At 35.1% G+C, this 22,029-nt stretch overlaps 1 long non-coding RNA gene across 1 annotated transcript in view; it reads right to left on the reverse strand.

Annotated features, from left to right (window-relative positions):
* Positions 1–1,584: 1,584 nt before the first annotated feature.
* LOC102149881 (uncharacterized) overlaps positions 1,585–22,029 on the reverse strand; it is a 52,567-nt gene continuing 32,122 nt past the window's right edge. Inside the window, exon 4 of the long non-coding RNA XR_002799823.2 lies at positions 1,585–3,429. This is a non-coding gene — a long non-coding RNA (uncharacterized lncRNA). The remainder of the gene's footprint in view (positions 3,430–22,029) is intronic.

Consider the following 22,029-nt stretch of genomic DNA (forward strand, 5'->3'; position numbering starts at 1 on the left):
TAACTTGAAAGAATCCAAGTAGTGTTCATTCAAGAAAAACTGCTGAAACTTGATAAGAACAGTAAGCTTTGTAGCATTTTAACTTGGTCTACTCCCATCCTCCTTTCCCCAGTTCCACAGTACCCTTGAAAACCAGAAGCCCAACAGCCAGTGAAGGGGGCTGACCAGGTGTGAAGCCCCTTAAAAAATTCCATCCTCAGAGAATTGTCACTATTTGACATGCCTGGAATTTCCTGGAAAATCCTTATTTACAGATTTTGTCATTATTTTACTCGACTCAGAGCCTGTTCAGTGGCAAAAGCCCTATCCTCAAGGTGTTTATCAAAAACAATCAGAGGAAATTGTTGAACATGGAAGCTGCCCAAGGCAGAAATACCAGTTGGGGCAAACAAGAGGACAGACAAAAGACTTTAAAAAAAACTCTCAGAAATGAGATGTTCATAGGGAGATTTGAAAAGCTCCAACATATTCCTGGGAGTCTAGAAGTCCACGTGCCTGTGCAGGATTACTTGCGTGACCAGAAAAGCCTGAGAACACCTTTATCTCTCACCTCTGTCTGATCATGAGGCCCTGTGCAATCAGAAAGTAAAGGCTAATGCAGGGTAGTAAATTGCCAGAGCCCCAATATATACACCAAGAGATCTAAAGCAAAAGGTGGAAGACTTACTAGTTCAAGGCATCTAAGGAATTCTATGTCCAATCCTTAGCTGACTACAAAACTAATCAAGGAGAGATATCAGGAACTAAACAAAAGGTATACAGACTTGACAGAATTAGTGCAGAAAAGTCACTAAACAAACAAAAAAATAGCAACAAGCAACTATAATAAACCCTGGAGGCAGTAGGTACCTGGTTTCCAGAATTGTCACATTATATCTTCTAAAATGTCCACTTTTCAATTAAAATTATAAGATATCCAAAATAACTGAAAAGTATGGCCCATACACAGGGGGTAAAATACCTGTCATTAATAGAAACTGTCCTTGAAGAAAGCCCAGATATTGGACTACTAAACAAAGACTTTAAATCAGTTATTATAAATGTGCTTGAAGAATGAATGGAAAACATGTCCCCAGAACTAAAAGAAAGTCTGAGAATGATTGATGTTTCATCAAATAGAGAACAATAATGAAGAGATAGAAATTATAAAAAGAACCAAATAGAAATTTTGAAGTTGAGAAGTACAACTACTAGAATGAAAAATTCACCAGAGGAGCTCAACAACAGATTTGAGCCTGCAGAAGAATCAGCGAACTTGAAGATAAATCAACTGAGATTATTTAGCCTGAGGAACAGAAAGAAGAAAAACTAATAGAGCCTAAGAAACCTACGGGACACCATCAAGCATCTATCATAAGCATAATGAGACTCCTAGAAGGAGAGGAAGGAAATGAAGAGGGAGAGAGAATGTTTAAAGAAGTAATGACCAGAAACACCCCAATTTGATAAAAAAAAAATTAATCTATACATTCAAGTTGCTCAACAATCTCATTAGGGTAAACTGAAATTGATGCACATTTAGACACATCATAGTCAAATTGTCAAAAGACAAGGACAAATAAGAGAATCTTGAAATCAGCAAGATAGAAATGAGTCATTGTTTTATTAAGATTATGATAGTTAACAACCTTGTGGAATTACAGTTGTACATTATTATTAGTCATGTTGTAGGTACACCACTTCACCCTTAGTGCCCTCCCCCCACCCCCCCTTTCCCCTGGTAACCACTGATCAGTTCTCTTTTTCTATATGTTAACTACCACCTATGAGTGGAGTCATACAGAGTTCGTCTTTCTCTGTCTGGCTTATTTCACTCAACATAATACCTCAAGGTCTATCCATGTTGTTGTGAATGGGATGACATTGTCCTTTTTTATGGCTGAGTAGTATTCCATTGTATATATACATACCAGATCTTTTTTATCCAATCATCAGTTGATGGGCACTGAGGTTGGTTCCATGTCTTGGCTATTGTGAATAATGCTGTGATGAACATAGGGGTGCGTGGGACTTTTGGAATTGCTGATTTCAAGTTCTTAGGATAGATACCCAGTAGTGGGATGGCTGGGTCATAAGGTAAGAAATGAGTCATTTTAAGGGATCCTCAATAAGATATTCAATTTCTTATCAGAAACTATGGAGGCAAGAAGGAAGAGAGATGACATATTCAAAGTACTGAAAGAAAGACTGTCATAAATAATTTTATATCTGACAATATTATCCTTCAAATTATCCTGAAAGAATCTGTGACTAGAAGACTTGAACTACAAGGAATAATAAAGCAAATACTTCAGGCTGAAATGAAAGGACACTAGACAGTAACTCAAATCCACACAAAGAAATAAAGAACACTCATAAAGGCAATTATATAAATAAATATGAATGATAGTATAAATGCATTTTTGGTTGTAACACTTTTCCACTCCTATATGACTTAAAAGACAACTGCATAGAGCAATAATTATAAAACTGTGTTGATGGGCCTATAATATATAAAGATGTAATTTATATGACAATAATTGTACAAAGGAGGGGCTATATTGGAGCAAAGTTTTTGTGTACTAATTGAAATTAAATTAGCATTAATTGAAACTACATTGTTTAAATTAAGATGTTAACTGTAATTCTGAGGACAACCACTAATGAAATAACTAAAAAAAATAAAAGAAATGACAGGTGAATTGAAATAACACACTAGAAAACAACTATTTAACATGCAAAAAAAGGCAGTAGTGGAAGAATAGAGGGACAAAAAAGACAAAAAACAAGTAAAGTGGTAGACATAAATCTTATCTTAGCAATAATTACATTAAACATAAACGGATTAAATACTCTAATCAAAAAGCAAGGATTGGCAGAATGGATTTAAAAAATAAATATAATCTAACCATGTGCTGTACACAAGAGACACACTTTCAAAAAACAAATAGGTTGAAAGTAAAAGGACAGAAAACATATTCCATGGAAACAGTAAATAAAAGAGAGCTGGAGGGGCTATGCTAATATAATTTAAACACTATTCCTAGGTAGGCCAGGTAGGAGACCATGATTACTCTTCCCTTACTGATTAACTTCCATTAGTCTAGAACTAGTAATTGTCTTTTCTTATTTGCATAATTTTCCATGTATTTATCTATGATTCCAACTAAAATTCTCACAAGTTGTCTAAATCTCCTTTTAAAATGTTCAGATGCATCAGATATTTCATCAATTTCATCTTCCTAATGGAGTTTCTCAGAGCCTTCTGCCATGCTCCAATAAAGATGGCTTACTCTCAACACCTGCATTTTTCTTCTGAGGTCTCCCTTCAAGAGCACCATGGTTAATACCTCCATCTCTCTGGTGGGTCGGAAATACTATTTTGGTTTGCCAGGTCTTCTCTGTTGGTTTATTCCCTCATTTTGGTAGAACTCAGCCTCCAGTAGCTTCCTGGGAAAAGGGAACAAGGAAAAAAAAATTTTCAAAACTTACTTCTCTGAAATGTATTTATTCTACCATGAAACTTGATTAAAATTTGGCTTAGTATAGAATATTAGGTTGGAAGTCATTTTTCTTCAGAATTTTGAAGGTTTACCTCTATTGAACTTGAATTTCCTCTATTCCAATGAGAAATATGCAACAATTTAAATTTTGATTCTACGTGACCTATTTTTTTCTTTCTAGAACAGCGTCTCCAGTGTACTAAAATTTTACAACGCTATGTCTTTTTTTTAGGATTTTTTTTTTTTTTTTTTTTTTTTGCTGAGGAAGATTGACCCTGAGCTAACATCTGTTGTCAATCTTCCTCTTTTGTTTTTTCTCCCCAAAGCCCCAGTACATAGTTGTGTAGCCTAGTTGTAAGTCGTTCTAGTTCTTCTATGTGTGATGCCACCACAGGATGGCTTGATGAGCAGTGTGTATGTCTGCGCCCAGGACCCAAACTGGTACACCCTGGGCCACTGAAGCAGAGCGCAAAAACTTAACCACTTGGTCACAGGGCCGGCCCCACAGTGGTAGGTCTTGATATGAGTCTATTTCATTTATTTTTGGGGGCACTCTGGGGGCTCTTTTTTGTCACTTCCCTAAGGATATAAGGTAAAGATTTAGCTTACATATAAAATTTGGTGATCAGTGCAAGGCACACAGGAATAAAAAGCAATTAGCAAAAGGTAATTCTCTCCTAGTCACTGATCTAGAAACACTATAGACAGATAATTCTTGGTCAACTCAAGAAAGAAAGAGGTGTTTAAAGTAAATCAATGGATTGTTTGTTTTAACAGATCTTCAGCCCAAACTGTAGTGACTAAGGCAGTGACATATATAAACATATTATTGTGAGGTATGAATCCTTTGTAAAATTTTGCTAAATCTAAATAGGATTGGAATAAAATTTAAGAAAATGTGTTCTATCATTAAAATCCTATTGCTCAAATTTTTTCTTTTCTTCTTCTTTTTTTCCTGAAGCTGAAATCAAAGCATTCATCCGAAAACATACTACTGAGTGCATAAAACATAGTGATTTTTTAGAAGATATGCTGTATAAGAAAAAGGAGATGATGAAAGAAGAGAAAAGAACATGTTTAACTTGAGAATTTGGCAAATATTTTGATTGGATATTATTTTATTTGCAGTATTTTATCTCTTTAAATTTTGCAATATAAAGATAAATAAATTATATGTGGACAGTAAAATATTTAATGTCAGCTTTTCCAAAATACACTTTTCTCCTTTACCAATCTGTGAAGATTGACAAAGGGAATTTAACAAAGACGTTTTACTCTTTCTTTCTTATCTCATTTTAAGAGATAAAGCTGGTAGACACCCCTATAGTTAACTATATTCTATTCCCAAGTTACTTTAATTATTAGATTAAAGAATGTCAATTCCTAGAGGCAGTAATACTTCAACAGTTTATTGAACTTCACCAGAGGGAAAACACTCCTAAGGATATGGTTCACCAGGTCTGTGCTCTCAACCGCTGAGTTTAGACATTTATCTAGACACTAAATAAATGATACGAAGCTTATGTAATAAATAAATGATACAAAGTTTAGAGGAAAATTCTGAGCGAGAAATTTAACAAGTGCATAATTAACTTTCATTATCTTGATGTTACTAGTGAAACCAAAGGCTAGTAAATGCTGAATGAGCCTCAATTTTTAAAATCAGATATTCTTTGAAAAAGAATTTTTGGTTGCAAGATTTAAGATGATTATATTTCTAGATTCTCAAAAAATATTGAACTCTCTTATTCAATCACATAAAGACTGTTAATTTGTTAATTGCATAATGAAGTTACTTGGTTAAAATAGGAAGGAAAAGAATCACAAGGTGAAAAAGGAAATGAAGTGGTAATTGCTACAGAAATTTGGGGAAAAGGGGGCAGAAGTTATCAAAGATTTGGGAACCGCATTTTAACACCAACCTACTCAAGAAACAGATATGAGACTGAAAGTCCAACTGAAAAATATTTATTTACCTGAATCACTACTGGTAACAATGTGCCATTTTGAATGAAGAGTGCTCACCTCAATATTCTGACGTAGTTTTACCATTTATTGTCACGTCTAAAAATTTAAAAAGTCAAGTTGTCCTGGTCTTTTGAATTTAGCATTTAAATCCTGAATTCCCACCACAGGGTACATGTTCTTCTGAGCCGGAGAGTCCTAAAGACTTAAGATTTTAATTCTGTCTAAAAGGTGAGCCTCGGCCTTTTTCTTCCCACTTTACTGTCCTCCTCCCACGACAGAACAGTCTGCAACAACGACCGAGATGATGAATTGTACAGAACCTAAATTAACTCCATGAGCCTTTTAAATGTTGATTTCTAACTCACAAAAGCACACTCTCATATGAGAGGATTATACCACCAGGCTTCAAATAACCACATGAATGACTCTATTGTGGTGATTGTATTAAAGTGTATAACTGGACTGAATGGCCACATGCTCTTGAAGGTCATAACTTGTGAGGAAAAATTAGTTAAAAAATAAATCTCCAAGGTGCTGCCAGGAGTGATCTTCCAAACTATTTCATAACACACAATTCCTCCGGGTAGTATTCACCATGGAAGTTGTTCTCTTCACGACAAATGTCTGAGTCGCCCATGAAGGTCTTCCCTTGCCAGTGCAAAGAGAGCAGAATGAGAGAGAACTCAAACTTATGTAGTTCTCACACTGTAGTTTTCCAGACTTTACTAGGAAAATCTTCACACCTATAGGAAAACTCAAAGAATAGTATATTTAATTTATTATAAAAGTGTTTTATAATTGTACTTTTAATATCCTTTTAATCTATTATTTATAAGATTTCATATATCAAAGTGTTTGAGTGTTTGTTCAATCTTGTTATTAATTTTAAATTTTATTGCTTTATAGTAAAAGAATGAGGTCTGTATAATTTTCAGTTTTTAAAATTATCAGTATTTTCTTGCTGGTCTAATTTATGATCAATTTGTTCAAAGTGCCGTGGATTCTTGTAAGATAAGTTATCCTCTGTTCATGGGGTACAAATTTAAATATATACATATATATATAACAATTAAACCTTAAAAATTATGCTCTTTAGATACCATTATAAACTTATTAATGTTTTATCAACTTATATGAAATACTAATTGTTATGGCTTATTACTTCTACAGTTTTGTTTTGTACATCTTGATAATGTTCTATGCGCAATCACTTAGGTCTGGTATAAAGTCATCCTTTACAAAAATAAAATAGTCATCATCTTTGTCCTGTTTAATGCTCTTTCCTTGCCTTAGGTTCTACTCTGACCTGCATTAATAATATAACATCTGCTTTTGTTTCTTTTGTCTTTTTTTTTTAACTTTATCTGAAACAGTTTAACTTTAAAATATTCTTATTTTGTTTGACAATGTAACTCTTTGTAAAGAGAATATAAATGACTTTATATTTTGACTCAGTCTGAGAATATTCATGTATTTTAATTGAAAATTGTAAGCCATTGATAGTTATTGTCATAGCTGACATCTTTGCACATGTTAACGTGTCATTTGGATTTCATTTTTACACTTCTTTGATATTTCCATTGATTTCTTGTTTTGCCTTATGAAAACTAAAATTTACCTACTTAGTCTGGTGATTTTAATAGTATCCATTTTTTAATTCTACTCATGATTACCATTATGTTAAATAAATAAATCTATGTTTCCTTAGTAATTAATGTACTGAATAAAATAAAATATGTAATACAAAGAAATCAGTATCCTCATCCACCCAATATCCGGATTATTGTTACATGTTTCTATACTATGTCTTTTTTCCAAAAAGTGATCTTGCCTTCTTGTTTTGAAATGATTTTAACAATCTTTTTAATTCTGCATTTCATTGTCTTTGGTATTTACAACTAATGCTTTAATGCCATTATTGAGTTTTATATTTTCTTTGTCTCTCATTTAGCTGAAACACGTCTTTATAGTTTATTTAAGGAGAATAGATGCGTGACATATGTTCTAAGGCCTTCTATAACTGGGACTTATTTTTGCTGCCTTCACCCATAAATGACAAATTTGTTTTTGTCTGGAATTCTTGAGTCTCAATTTCTTTCCCTCAAAAGTATAGAGGTTGCTCTATTTTCTTCTAGTTTATTATGAGATGTTTATTTTGTTTATTATAAGATGTCAAAGGCAAGCCCAATTTTCATTCTAGAATAGGAAATCTGTTTTTTTCCTGATGCTTTTAGGATCTTTCCTTTTGCTTAGAATTCCCTAAAGACATGGGAGTATATTTAAATAGTAGTCTCTTCTCATAGTGATTTCTTTTCAGTAATTTTGCCACCTACAAGATGAGCTTGTTTGATCCAAATATCCCAGTATATCTTCAGACCAGAAATTTTCTTCTATTTAGGTCTGAAGTTTCACTTAACTTTCACTTGTTCTCTTTCTTTCATTGTTGGCTCTCTGTTCTCTGCCTTCTATTTCTAGGATCTTCTCTTTCGTAATTTAATTTTTCCCTCTTTTCTATTATAACAGAGTTACACTAGTGTATCCTTCTTATTTCCAAAACATTTTTCTATACCTGCAATTTACTACTTACAACAGTTTTTCAATTCTGCAGATGCATTTTTTTGTTTCTTTCTGATCTTTCTTTATATAACTCAGTTCACCTGGTTCCCAGTCCACTCCCTTTTATCCCATATTTTGTCTCATCTTTTAGTTCCTGATTCACAGAATCTAAATTTTCCAGGATTTTTGGGAACACAGGAAAAAGCTTTCTAAAACTCCTGTGGTAATGTTCTTTGAAACTATGCTGACCATTTATATCATAATGGTAATGTTCTTTGAAATGCGAATTTATACCATAAAAATGATGTTTGAATTTAACACTGCAGAATATTTTCATAGGCCTCATACTGTGTTTTTTTCCCTATACATTTATGAATTAGGAAAAATCTATCTGGTCTTCCTCTCTAGTAAATGACATCAGTCTAATGTATCCTTGATGAAGAGTCCTAGCTTCCACACTATTGAAATATCACCTCTTTATTTGTATTTTAAAAGGAAGGTAGAGGAGGTTGAAAGGCCAGAAAAAATACGTTTGAGGAAGCCATTATCTGAATTTTTGGTAACTGGAAAAGACAGATTTATCTGTACTAAGTATCAGCACATATACAAGCCAGTGACTATTCAAACACTATCTGGTGTAGGATATAGAATACTAGGAACAAAGTAGAGGAATCAGTATTTGACCCAAAACCAGAAGACAAGAGAGCAGACTGAGATAGAATAAGTACTGCCGTTACTAAAAAGCTATACCCGACTGCAGGTTTCACAGATTCTCTAACAGAGAACGATTAGAGTAAATACCAAACAATGCAGCATACTATAAAAAGTTTTTTATAACATTGTTACTTAAGTTAATTGTCTGATAAACTTTGTTTTTGGTGAGGAAGATTGGCCCTGAGATAAGAACCATTGCCAATCTCCCTCTTCTTTTTTTCACCTGAGGAAGATTAGACCTGAGCTAATGTCTGTGCCAGTCTTCCTCTGCTTTGTCTGTGGGCTGCCTCCACAGCATGGCTGATGAATGGAGCAGATCTGCACCCAGGATCCCAACCTGCGAACCCAGGCTGCCGAAGCAGATTGCATGCAACTTTAACCACTCAGTCACAGGGCTGGCCCCTAAACTTTTTTTAAATAGGCTTTATTTTTAGAGCAGTTTTAAGTTCATAGCAAAATTGAGTGCAAGGTACAAAGATTTCCCATATAACCCCTGTCCTCACACTTGCATAGGCCACCCCCATTATCAACATCCCCCACCAGAGTGGTGCATTTGTTACAATTGGTGAACCTACACTGACACATCATTTTAATTAAGGTTCATTCTTGGTGTTATACATTCTGTAGATTTGGACAAATGTATAATGACACATATCCACTGTTAGAGTATCATTCAGAGTATTTTCACCGCCCTAAACAATCCACTGTGCTCCACCTATTCATCTTTCCTTACCACTCCCTAAACCCCAACCCCTGGCAAACACTGACCTTTTTACTGTCTCCATAGTTTGCCTTTCCCAAAATGTCATATAGTTGGAGTCATATAGTATGTTAGCATTGTCAGGCTGGTTTCTTTCATTTAGTAATATGCATTTAAGTTTCCCCTATGTCTTTTTATGAATCATAGCTCATTTCTTTTTAGTGCTGAATAATATTCCATTGTCTGGATGTACCAACCACAGTTTATTTATCCATTCACCTATGGAAGGACATCTTGGTTGCTTCCAAATTTTGGTAATTATGACTAAAGCTGCTATAAACATCCATAGGCATGTTTTTGTGTGGACATAAGTTTTCGCTTCCTTTGGGTAAATACCAAGGAGCATAATTGCTGGACTGTATGGTAAATGTACATTCAGTTTTGTAAGAAACTGAAAGACTGTCTTCCAAAGTGGCTGTACCATTTTCCATTCCCACCAGCAATGAATGAGAGTTCCTGTTGCTCCATATCCTTGCCAGCATCTGGTATTGTCATTGTTCTGGATTTGGCCGTTCTAATAGGTATTTGGTGGTATCTCATTGTTGTTTTCATTTGTGTTTCCCTGAAGACATATGATGTGGAGCATCTTTTCTTATGTTTATTTTCTATCTGTGTATCTTCCTTGGTGAGGTGTCTGTTAAGGTCTTTGGCTCATTTTTTAGTTAGGTTGTTTGTTTCTTTATTCTAAGAGATTTAAGAGCTCTTGTATATTTTGAGATAATAGTCCTCTATCAGATATGTCTTTTGCAAATATTTTCTCCAGCCTGTGGCTTGTCTTTTCATTTTCTTGATAGTGTCTTTTGCAGAGCAGAAATTTTTAATTATAATGAAGTCCAGCTTATCAATTTTTTCTTTCATGGATTGTGCCCTTGGGGTGCTGTGTGTAAAAAATCATTGCCAAACTTAAGGTCTTCTCACTTTTCTCCTCTGTTATCTTCTAGGAGCTTAAGAGTTTTGCATTTTACATTTAGGTCTGTGATCTATTGGAGTTAACTTTTGTGAAGGGTGTAAGGTCTGCGTCTAGATTCATTTTTTGCATGTGGAAGTCCAGTCGTTCTAGTACCATTTGTTGAAAAGACTGTCTTTGCTCCTTTCTCAATGATAAATTGATTATATTTATGAGGTCTATTTCTGCTCTCTATCCTGTTCCATTGATCTATTTATCTATTCTTTTGGCAATACCACACTGTCTTGATTACGTCAGCTTTATAGTAAATCTTGAAATCGGGTAGTGTCAGTCCCCCAACTTTGTTCTTCTCCTTCAACATTGTGTTGGCTATCCTGGGTCTTTTGCCTCTCCATATAAACTTTAGAATCAGTTTGTTGATACCCACAAAATAACTTCCTGGGATTTTGATTTGGATGGTAAGGAATCTGTAGGTCAATTCGGGAAGAAGTGACATCTTGACAGTATTGAGTCTCCCTATCCATGAAAGTGAAATCTCTCTCCACTTATTTAGTCCTTGGCTTTGATTTCATTCATTAGAATTTTGTAGTTTTCCTCATATATCTTGTGTATATTTTGTTAGATTTATACCTAAGTGTTTCATTTTGGGGGGTGTTAATGTAAATGGTATTGTGTTTTTAATTTCAAATTTCACTTGTTCATTGCTGGCATATAGGAAAGTGATCGACTTTTGTATCTTAACGTTGTACTCTGCAACCTTGCTATAATCACTTATTAGTTTCAGGAGTTTTTGGTTGATCTTTTGGATTTTCTACATAGATGATCATGTCACATTTTACACAAAAATTAATTCAAAATGGATCACAAAACCAAATATAAAAATGTAAAATTATAAAGCTTTAAAAAAAAATAGGGGAAAATCTCTGGGATCCAAGGACTACGCAAAGAAATCTTAGACTTGACATCAAAAGCATGATCCATTAAAAACAAAAAGATAAACCGATTTGATCAAAATTAAAAACTTTTGGTCAGCAAAAGACTATGTTAAAAGGATGACAAGTGAAGATACAGAGTGGGAGAAAATATTTGAAACTACATATCTGACAAAAGATAGGTGTATCCTTGACAAAAAGATATTCTGTATACAGAATATATAAAGACCTCTCAAAACTCTCAATAGTAACAAAGTAAAAAATCCAATTAGAACAATGCTAATGGCAAAAGACACAACAGGAAATTTTACCAAAGAAAATATACAGATGGCAGATAAACACATGAAAAGATGCTCAATATCATTAGCCATTAGAGAAATGCAAAAAACCACAATGAGATATCACTAAACATTTACCAGAATGGCTTAAACAATAGTAACACCAAATGTTGGCAAGAATGAGGAGAATCTGGATGCTTCATACATTGCTGGTGGGAATGTAAAATGTAGATTAGTCGTACAGTCACTCTGGAAAACAGTTTAACAATTTCTTAAAAAGCTAAACATGCAAATATTTTCCAGCCCACCAATGCACTCTTGGGCATTTATCCCAGAGAAACGAAGACATAAGTTCACACAAAAATCTGTACACAAATATTTATAGTAGCTTTATTTGTAATAGCCCAAAACTGGAAACCCAGAAGTCCTTCAACAAGTCTATGGCAAAACATCCTGGTACATCTGTACCATGAAACACTACTCAGCAATAAAAAGGAGCAAATTATTGATACACTCAACAACCTGGAATAATAACACCAGAGAATTATAACTATGCTGAGTGAGAAAAAGCCAATGACAAAAAGTTACAAAATGTATGATTTCATTTATATAACATTCTTGAATTGAAAAAACTACAAAAACGGAAAATATATTAGTGGTTGCTAGGGTCCGAGGAGGAGGTAGGGATGGGTGGGAAGTTGGTGTGGTTCTAAAGGGATTCTTGTGGTGATGGAAATGCTCTGTATCTTGACTGTACCAATGTCAATATTCTGGCTGTGATATTGTACTATACTATACTATCTTGTACCAGTACCATGTTACCATGGGGGGACACTGGATGGTAAATGGTGCACTATATCTCTGTATTATTACTTACAACTGTGTGTGAATGTATGATTATGTCAAAGAAAAGGTTTAATTTTAAAAGAGGATTAAAACAAAAGGATATTTGGACATTTACCAAGAAGCCACAAAAGTGACAAAATGGAAAGATTATGTGGCAGGGGTGGAGAGGGAGCAATATGAGATGGAGAGAGAAGTGAATCTTCCACAAATAAGGAAATGCCTATGGGGAGCCTTCATGCTTACACTAATGTAAATATAAAGCACAGTTAAGTACTTGCTTAGGTGAAATGAACTGACTCAGGGCCTGCAGTTGTGACCTACTAAAAGATTTTGTCCTCAGAGAAGGAAGGCTAGAATGTGAATCTCAAATTGATAAGCACTCTTTCTCAAAGGCTTGGTTTACTCACCTTAATGTGAGACCTTGAGAATAAGACCGCATCTGAAACTTCTAGGATTTACCTTGACTGCAACGCCATCTGATTTGCCGAGAGGTCATTTATTTTGCAGTTCTAAACATATAAACTGAAAACTGTTGTGAATTGGGAATCCTGCCTCTTTCACCTCTTGTTTGGCTGGCGCTAAACTACTATAACAAAGCAGAATTTTCTGCAATTATTCGTATAGCTTAATGGACAAATTGATGGTTTTTTCTCCTCTGGCCTCTTCGGCTGCCTCTCTGCATTCGACATTACTTAATACCCACTCCACCATTAAATTGCTACAGTCCTAATATGATAGTTCTAATATGATAATAATGACTAATCCCTACTGAGTACTTACTGCATGGCAGGCACATGCCAGGCACTATTTAAACACTTTACATTTATTAAACTCATTTAATCTTCCTAACAATCCTATGGGTTAGATTTTGTTATTGTCACCATTTTACAGATGAGGTACAGAGAGGTGAATTAATTTATCCCAGGTGACACCTGTGCTACAAATAGTGAAGCCAGGAAACAAATCCAAGTGATTTTAACTCTTACTCATACTTTTAATCACTGTGCTTATTTGCCTTCCCTGAATTGCACTATATAGTGAAGGATAAGCAAGTCCTCTAGCGGGTGGCCCCGTGGCTGAGTGGTTAAGTTTGTGAGCTCCGCTTGGGCAGTCCAGGGTTTCACCGGTTCGGATCCTGGGCGCAGACATGGCACTGCTCATCAGGCCATGTTGAGGCAGCATCCCATATAGCACAACCATAAGGACCTACAACTAGAATATACAACTATGTACTGGGGGGCTGTGGGGAGAAGAATAAAAGATAAATTTAAAAAAAAAAAAGATTGGCAACAGATGTTAGCTCTGGTGCCAATCTTTAAAAATAAAAAAGAAAAGTCCTCTAAACATTCTGTGATACAAATACAAGATGTGACAGATTCTGACTAGTTGTACCTTGCATTTTGGTACAGCTGGGTTACTGAATTTTGGCTAATGGTATGTGGGCAAAAGTGATATCACTTCCAGGGCTGACCCATAAAATCTTCACACTATGATTTTCCATCTGCTTTTCCATCCTTCGGTTGAACAGGAAGGATTTCAAGGACCTAGAAAAGGGCGGAGCTCTCTGATGGAAGGAGCGCGAATGCCTGCATTGCTGCTGACAGAAGAGCTGCCTAAGCAGGAACATCCACGTTGGACTCATGCTTAAGTGAGAAATAAACTTTTATTGTTTAAACCCATTTAAATTTGGCATTGTTTGTTCTTAGCCAATCTTGAGTAAACACAAGATGTTATCAGTAGTATTACTATCGGAGTTCTCTTCTGTCTGTAGCTCTTTTTCTTGTCTCATGGCAAACCACACCCTTAATTCCCCAAGTTTTTGTTCTCAGTGCTCGTCTTTATTCTTTTACTCACCGACCTGCTCTGTTATTTTGTACTTGAATACTTAGTTCTACATGAATAAGTCCCAAGTTTCTCTCTCCTTCCATTCCTCTCTCTTGTAGAAGGTGTCTCTTGGTCACCTCCATCTAGATGCCCTCCTTCTAGCCCTTCAGACTAGGAATAGCCAAAACCTACATTGTCTTCTTCACTAATTTGGATACTGCTATCCCTGCTTCTATACACCCAGACTGGGAATAAAATCTTGAATGTGTCTTTGACTTCCTCTGTCCTCTGTCTTTCTCCTCACAATTCAATCAACTATCCTAATATTCTCCTTCTACAGCTCCTCTCTTTCCTGGCCTTTCTTCTGCATGTCTAGTGTCACTATTTTCAGGATTGCTAGCCTCTCCTGAACTTTGTAATGTCCTTCTAACTGGAATTTGGATTCAGATCTGCTTCATTCCAGTCTCTTTATTTCCTCTATAATCAAAGTTTTAATCTAATCATGCTAGAGTTACCAATGGCTATAAACTGCAGTCATAATTTTAAATGTCACAATTTAATATTCAAAGTCATCAAAACAATAATAAAATAATTTTTAGTTTTATCTCAGTCTCCTATGCCCCAATATATACCTTATGCTTTAGCTAAGTAGTACAATGTGAATCTAAAGAGCCCAAGGCTTTTTCAACTATGTCAGGATCTTGCTGTTTCCATCCGCACTTCTTGGTTTACCAAATAGTGCCCTTTTGTCAAAGTCTATCCAAATGCCACTTCATTGATGAAGCCTTTTTAAAAAGCACCTGTTATTATTTAAAAAATTAAATGGACAAAATAACATAATGAACCCCCATGTACCCACCATACAGCTTCAACAATTATCAATTCATGCCCAGGCTGGTTTCAGCTGTACCCCTACTCACTACCCAACCTTTTATCAGGTTCCAAGCTGAATGTAATCTCTCCCTCCTCTGTGTCTCTTTCTCGCAGCACTAATGATGCTATGAGCATTTTATATCTAATGGCATACATTTTATACTCTCTCCTAGATTTAAAGTCCCTTGAAGGTAAGGTCTGCGTGTTGCTGCCCTTCAGCACCTATCCAGCACAAAATAGTGCCCCGAGCCTAATAGGAAAAACACTAAAATTTTTAAATTTGAATTGAAATATCTAATGCTATTTTAAAAGGAGTTATTTTCCCCAGAGTTAATAATCGGATCTTTTGACAAAATTATCTCTATACAAAGCCAACATGAGCACCAATCCTATTTTTAAATTTTCTGAGAAGGAGATCCATGTGCTTCTTTAGTAATCCAATGCCCTGTTTGGATTATCTCAATAATCACTCAATTCTATGCTGAGCCTTAGCTCAGGGTGACATTGGATAAATCATGTGGAATTAGCATAGTGAATATATTCTCTTCGCCTGTTTCCTTATTAACAAATTGCATCTTCCCATTCTAGCTCACAAGAGAATTATGAGATTAAATAGGGTAGTCACCTACTGATTATGCAAGTTAAGAACCAGTCAGAATTTCTTCTTTGTCCTTCTAGATCTGTTGTCCAATTTTGTGTTTTTATTATTCACTAGCTCTCCCCTCAAAGGATGATGCAAAGGGAGAAAGAGGGCATTAAGCTTAAATTATTTAGCAGTGGGGTCAGTAAAATATTTGGCAGGGTAGTAAATTAAAGCCATTAACTAAAATGAAGATCATCTGCCTTTCATTAACATGAATGATAAAGAATCATCTGTGAAGCATTTTTAATTCCTTAGAGAAAGTCTTTATTTTGTTTACTTTTGTGTATTTAAATGTGTGTGTTTTTATAATTGGATATCCTTAATTTCTTCAATTTTGATATTTCATTGATTCAAGAATTTCATCATACCTTAAGAGGACATACAGAATTGAAACATGAACTTCACAAAATCTTTCACTATGTTTCCACGATAATTTCTAATGTTGAGAATGAAATCGTGTATTGTATTTAGTTTCTATTATGCTTACATACACTTTGGAGTGAAATACTAAATCCAACATTAAACCAAAAATGGGATTCTATAAAAGACTATGCAAAAGGCTCTATCCGAATAGTGACATTATTATGCAAGGTTGATGTGAGGGAACAAGTCATGTAGGTAACAAGTGAGCCTAGAGAATTACCCAGCATTGTCATTTCAGCATGTTTGTGTAGTTTTCCTCTTATTGTGTGTGCAGTCACTCTGATAAAACTATACTATATTGGGGGAGGGGTGAGAATAATGATACATTTTGGTGGAATGGACTATTTAGAGATTTGCAGAAACCTAAGGACACATGTTTGTAAAGGCCAGGCTAGTTCATCATTGATGAGGGATTATAGAGGACTGGAGAAGTCGTCTAGTGCAGCCCTCTTTATATGTGTTAGATAATGCCCTAAAATTATGCAGAGAAGCCTTGGGCCATACTCAGACATGTTGGGTGCCCTGACCCCATCTCCACGTCAACCAGAGCAGCTCTGCTTTCACTGGTCTTAATGAAATATTGTATGTGGTTGCTTCTTTTTCATTTTTAAATTTAAGTGCTCACTATTAAAAATTTTGAAAATCACTGATCACATTTACCACCATCCCCACTTGCCTCTGCATAAGATTTCACATGTACCCAAAGAGTTGCTGACATCTCAGTTAGGATCCTATTTTTGAAGTCCAAATATAGATTATACAATGTAATATTAGTACGTGCCTGAGTTAGACATTGTCTTTTGAAATCTTCATTTCAAATTCTTTAGTTACTAGTTCTTCACACTAGGTAAATTATTAAGTTCCTTTCCTATTCTAACCATAACCCTCCCCACCTTTCCCTTTAATCTTCAGTTGGTCTTTACTGCTTACCAAATTATGGGCAACCTTTGTATCTTGGCATCTGCAGTCCTCAATTCCATGAGAACTCTACCACTGCACACTTGTATGCGCCTGGGAGTGGAGTGGAGTTGAGGGGCCAGAGCAACGTCTCACACGTGCTGTGTTGAATTAAATCTCATAGCAAAATGGCAAGCAACCACATCTCTGCTATTGTCTGTAATGCTTCCCATTGTTAGCCCCAAGTAACAATCTTTTAAAAACTCTGATTGAGGGAGAAAAATGTTTTATTTTTCTTCTCTAAAAACAAAAAAAGTTGCTTAAATTTTTATGGCAAGTGAACATGCATATTTCTTAGTTCTGTATTTCTTCTGTCCTTCAAGAAGTAGCCTATTTCCTTCCCATTTAAAAAATATTTTTCAGGACACACAAGCAATATACTTAACGTTAAGTCTGAGGCATGTAATAAGGTTCATAAATGCTGAATAAACCACCAGTTTGTTTACTTTGTGAAATCACATAAGAAGATTAAAATATGGTTATTTGTTTTAATGTGTGTAAATTTAGTACTTCTAAAAGATGCCAAATCAAGGACTGAAATCCTTCATTTATGACCCAGACAAATAAAATACAGAGCTCTATCACAGTTGTTTATGCTATTAAGTATTCTGTTTTATTTTAAGAATGCTTTAGAGAAGGCATTCTTCACAATAAAAGCCAAGAAATTTTAAATCAAAAGTTTAAAAACCATGTGGTACATTTAATTTAATGCTAACTATAGCTATGCAAACAATTAGACTTACTTCTTTTCTGTTTACTTCTATTCCTAGAAGATTTCTAAGAGAGTCTTAGTGACCAATTTTCTAGACACAGCTTGCTGCTTATCAGCTTGCCTCCATTCAGTAATCATTAGGCCATTTGGATGCATTAAATAGAAATACGATATATGACAGATTTTGATAGTGTATACAATTTACCTTAAATACTTTCTGATGATTGCCTAGTCACTATATTTATGCATATTATATCTATATTTATATGTGTCATATAAGTATATATAAATATTTTAGAAACTATATTATAGATTGAGTGAATGTTATGTGTCTTCAATTATAGTATAAGTTTTTCTTTTTCTTTGAATGGTTCTTTTCAGTTTATTATATGAATCAGCTGTACCAATCACAGTTAAACATAAAAACTGGCATTGCCTTTACATTGATTACCCAGATTGGGGGAAGTGGCCAGAAGGGAGAGTGGTGCAGAGGGTCTGGAAGCATGGAAAATTGTGAGAAAGCACAGTGCCTGGGCCCAATAGTTTCTTCACAAACTATAATCCAATCAAGTTCTCCTTTGTATTTGCAGTTATTTGAGGTTACATAAATATTTGTTTAACAGATATTATCTGGCAATTGCAGAGTCCACTTTCCTTGACTCCATTCAGCCAGTTGTTGAACTTGATTTGGAATGCCTTGCCTTGACCATCCTTCAGGTGGTCACCTCAGACTGCTAGAAGGCCCTTATATTCTCTGTCATGTCTCTTTCCCCTGAGTCTATCAGCTTCATTTTCCTGTGCACACCTGTATTGTTTCCCTAGTTGGATTTTAAGTCAATTGAAAAAGAATCGTGTCACATTCTACTCCTGTATAGAAACTTGCACTAGGTTGTGGATGGTTGTACCTGGATTCTAGCTTATAAAACTCTCCAGGCAGAATTAGTCTTCAGAGAGTAGTGCTTTTTCTCAATTTTGGCATCAATTTTATAGTTTTATATAGGTTTAACCATTGGAGGGAAAAGGATAGATATATTTTGAACCAATGATCCCATTTTTACAAGAGAATTTATTTTATAATTTCCTAGGTAGGCAAAGTGACTGAAATAGTTAAGAATAGACGCCAGGTGTCCTGCTTCTCTTTTACTTTCAGGCAAATATCTCAAATGCTAGATTTATTCTGACATCGCATGTGTAGGATAAGTATTGTGCACACTGAACATGAAGTAGTGCATATTATTAAAACAAGCTTTTATACCTCACACTGTAAAATTTGCAGCAAAAATGGCGAAGAAAAGATTTATAGGTATTAGTATCAAGCTTTGCTATTTTAAATATACTTCTACTTAAAATTACTATTCTAAGAAAGACCAATTAGAGTAAGACACAATCATAAGTGAAAAGATAGTAGTACCTCCCTTTGAAGTGGAAAAAAGTCCCCTTGGTCTCACTAGGGAGTGCTGACTTGGAAAAACTGGTAGTTTGACACTGTGAAAGAAATAAAATTGTCTTGAACAAAGGTGAAAAGGGATTATATTTGTCAAGAAGAGACTCCTACTGGATGAACTGTCTGAGGGCTGTGGCATGTCACATCTTGTCGTGGAGAGTTAATGACTGGTAACGTTGAAGGAATAGGTCTTTTGTCAGATCATTACGGCAGTCCTAGTTACAACCGCCTCAAGATGTAATGACTGGTTCAGATAAGGGGCCAAAATACTTCAGGAGAAACATGACTCAATCCAATCACCTTTTCCCTGATTAGGAGAAGGAAGCCAAGGCACTTTTACCTAGAAAGCACTCAGGGTGAGCCCTCGGGTAAGAACACAGAAGCTGCTTTTAGTCCTCAGGAAATGAGGGCTGAAGAATTTGCTGGGCCTCAGATTCTGTGAATGCAGTAGGCTATACTTGGCTCAGCCTTCCTCTACTGTCAAATATACTCTTCTTACCCAAGCACTCTGAAAGAGTGAGAAGAAAAATTAAACCAGTAAATTGAATGAGGCTGAATGGAAGGTGTTCTTACTCCTGAATTAAAGAAACTTTTATTGCTCCTTAGAAGAAAGGACAAGATCCTACATCGTTTAGGTTCTTCGAGAATGTCAGGAAGACAATAGGGAAAGTGTCCTTTCCAAGAGTGCCAGAGGTCAAATCTAATGCCTAGGTATATTATAGGGGCATCAGTTTTTCTCAACTATTGCTGCATCCCAGATATTGATGTGTGTCTAGAACTCATCTACTAATGTTAACCTGAGAAGGACACAGAAAGACTCCCATTGAAAAATACACCTAGGGACATCACTAGAATAGAAAACCAATATTCTTTTAAACTGCACTGTTAACAGCTAATTTTAAAAGATATTTTCTTCTTTAAAAAAAAAAAAAACATAAAAGTTTAAAATGAGACCGTGCCTAGTTTACTACCCAGCTCATGATAGGTGTTCAGCAGGCGTTACTATCCTTTCATTCCTTTTATTCAAAAAGAATTAGTATCCTTCATTCCAATTATAAAGCATGTCAATTATAGAAATTTGGAAAATTCTAAAAAGCATGAAGGAGAAAACAAATCACCTTATAATTCCATGACCCAAAGGTAAACACTTAAAATACTGTTTATTCATTTTCTTATCAACATTGTAAATACTTCACATAAAAAACCATCTACCAAAATTCTCTTTATGATTCTACCAATAGTAGATTTCAGAGCTAGAAGTGATACATCAAAGAAATACAGATCTACTAGTGAATTATTTCAGAAAGCCATAGCTGCAAACTGATGGAGTCACTTAAACACCTAGATTTATCAGACAATGCATAAGTGAGGAGCCTGTAACAGAATGGTTATGAGCTTTAAAATTAGGTTCCACCTCTGGCAAAGGGAGAATAGCTCCTATACAGCAAACTGTTCCACAGATAACATTGATAAAATGTGGACAAAATATCAAAAACAACTACAGGCATACCTTATTATATTGGTCTTCACTTTATTGTGCTTCACATATACTGCATTTTTCACCTTCCATGCAAAAAGGTTATAACTCACTGAAGGCTCAGATAATGGTTAGCATTTTTTAGCAATATAGTAGTTTTTAATTAAGGTATGTACATTATTTCTAGACATGATGCTATTTGCACCCTTAATAGACCACAGTATAGTGCAAACATAACTTTTATATGCACTAGGAAACCAAAAAGTTCGTGTGACTCACTTTATTGCGATATTGTCTGTATTGCAGTGGTCTGGAATGAAACCCGCAATATCTCTGAGGTACGCCTGTATCTGAAGGCATGACAATATGACCAAAATCAATCAAAAACTAGAGGAGAATGGAAAAATTGATAAAGTTAATGAGTTTCCTGCTTTTTTGGCCAGCTAGTGCCTTGCTGGGTGACTAAAAATTGGACGGAAACCTGCAGTCTTACTGGCTTATAGAACTATATTCAGTTAGCCTAAAAATTATGGATAAGTAGATACAGAGGAACAAAAACCTGAGGGGAGAAATGAAAACAAATAGTAAAGTGGTAAAATTAAATAGAACCAAAATAATAGTTACATTAAATATAAATTGGTTAAAAACTCCAACAAATGGCAGAAATTTTCAGAATGGATAAAAAAGCAAGACCCAACTATAGGCCATCTAAAAGAGATTTACTTTAATTAAAGACATAGAGAGGTTGAAAGTTAAAAGATGGAACATTACATAAATCATACAAACAATAGTCAAAGAAGGCTAAGGTGGCTATATTAATGTCAGATGAAATAGACCTCAACACAAAGGAAATTAACAAAGAGAGGGATAATTCATAATAATAAGAGAATCAATTTATTAAGAAGACATAACAATAATAAAAACCCTTCAAAACACAAGTAAAAATTGACAATTAAATGAAGAAATTGACAAATCCACAATCACAGTAGAAGATTTAACACCCCTCTCCCAGCAATTGATGGATCACCTAGAAAAAACTGAGTAAAGATATAGATCTTAACACTACCAATCACCTTGACCTAATTGACATTATAGAACACTACACATGACAACTTCAAGAATATCCGTTCCTTTCATGTACACATGGTATGCTCACCAAAATAGATCATAAGCTGAGCTGTAAAACAAGTCTTAATAGGGGCCAGCCCAGAGGCGTAGCAGTTAAGCTAGTGC

The sequence above is a fragment of the Equus caballus genome, chromosome 14 (genome assembly GCF_041296265.1).
Source record: "Equus caballus isolate H_3958 breed thoroughbred chromosome 14, TB-T2T, whole genome shotgun sequence".
NCBI classification, from domain to species: domain Eukaryota; kingdom Metazoa; phylum Chordata; class Mammalia; order Perissodactyla; family Equidae; genus Equus; species Equus caballus.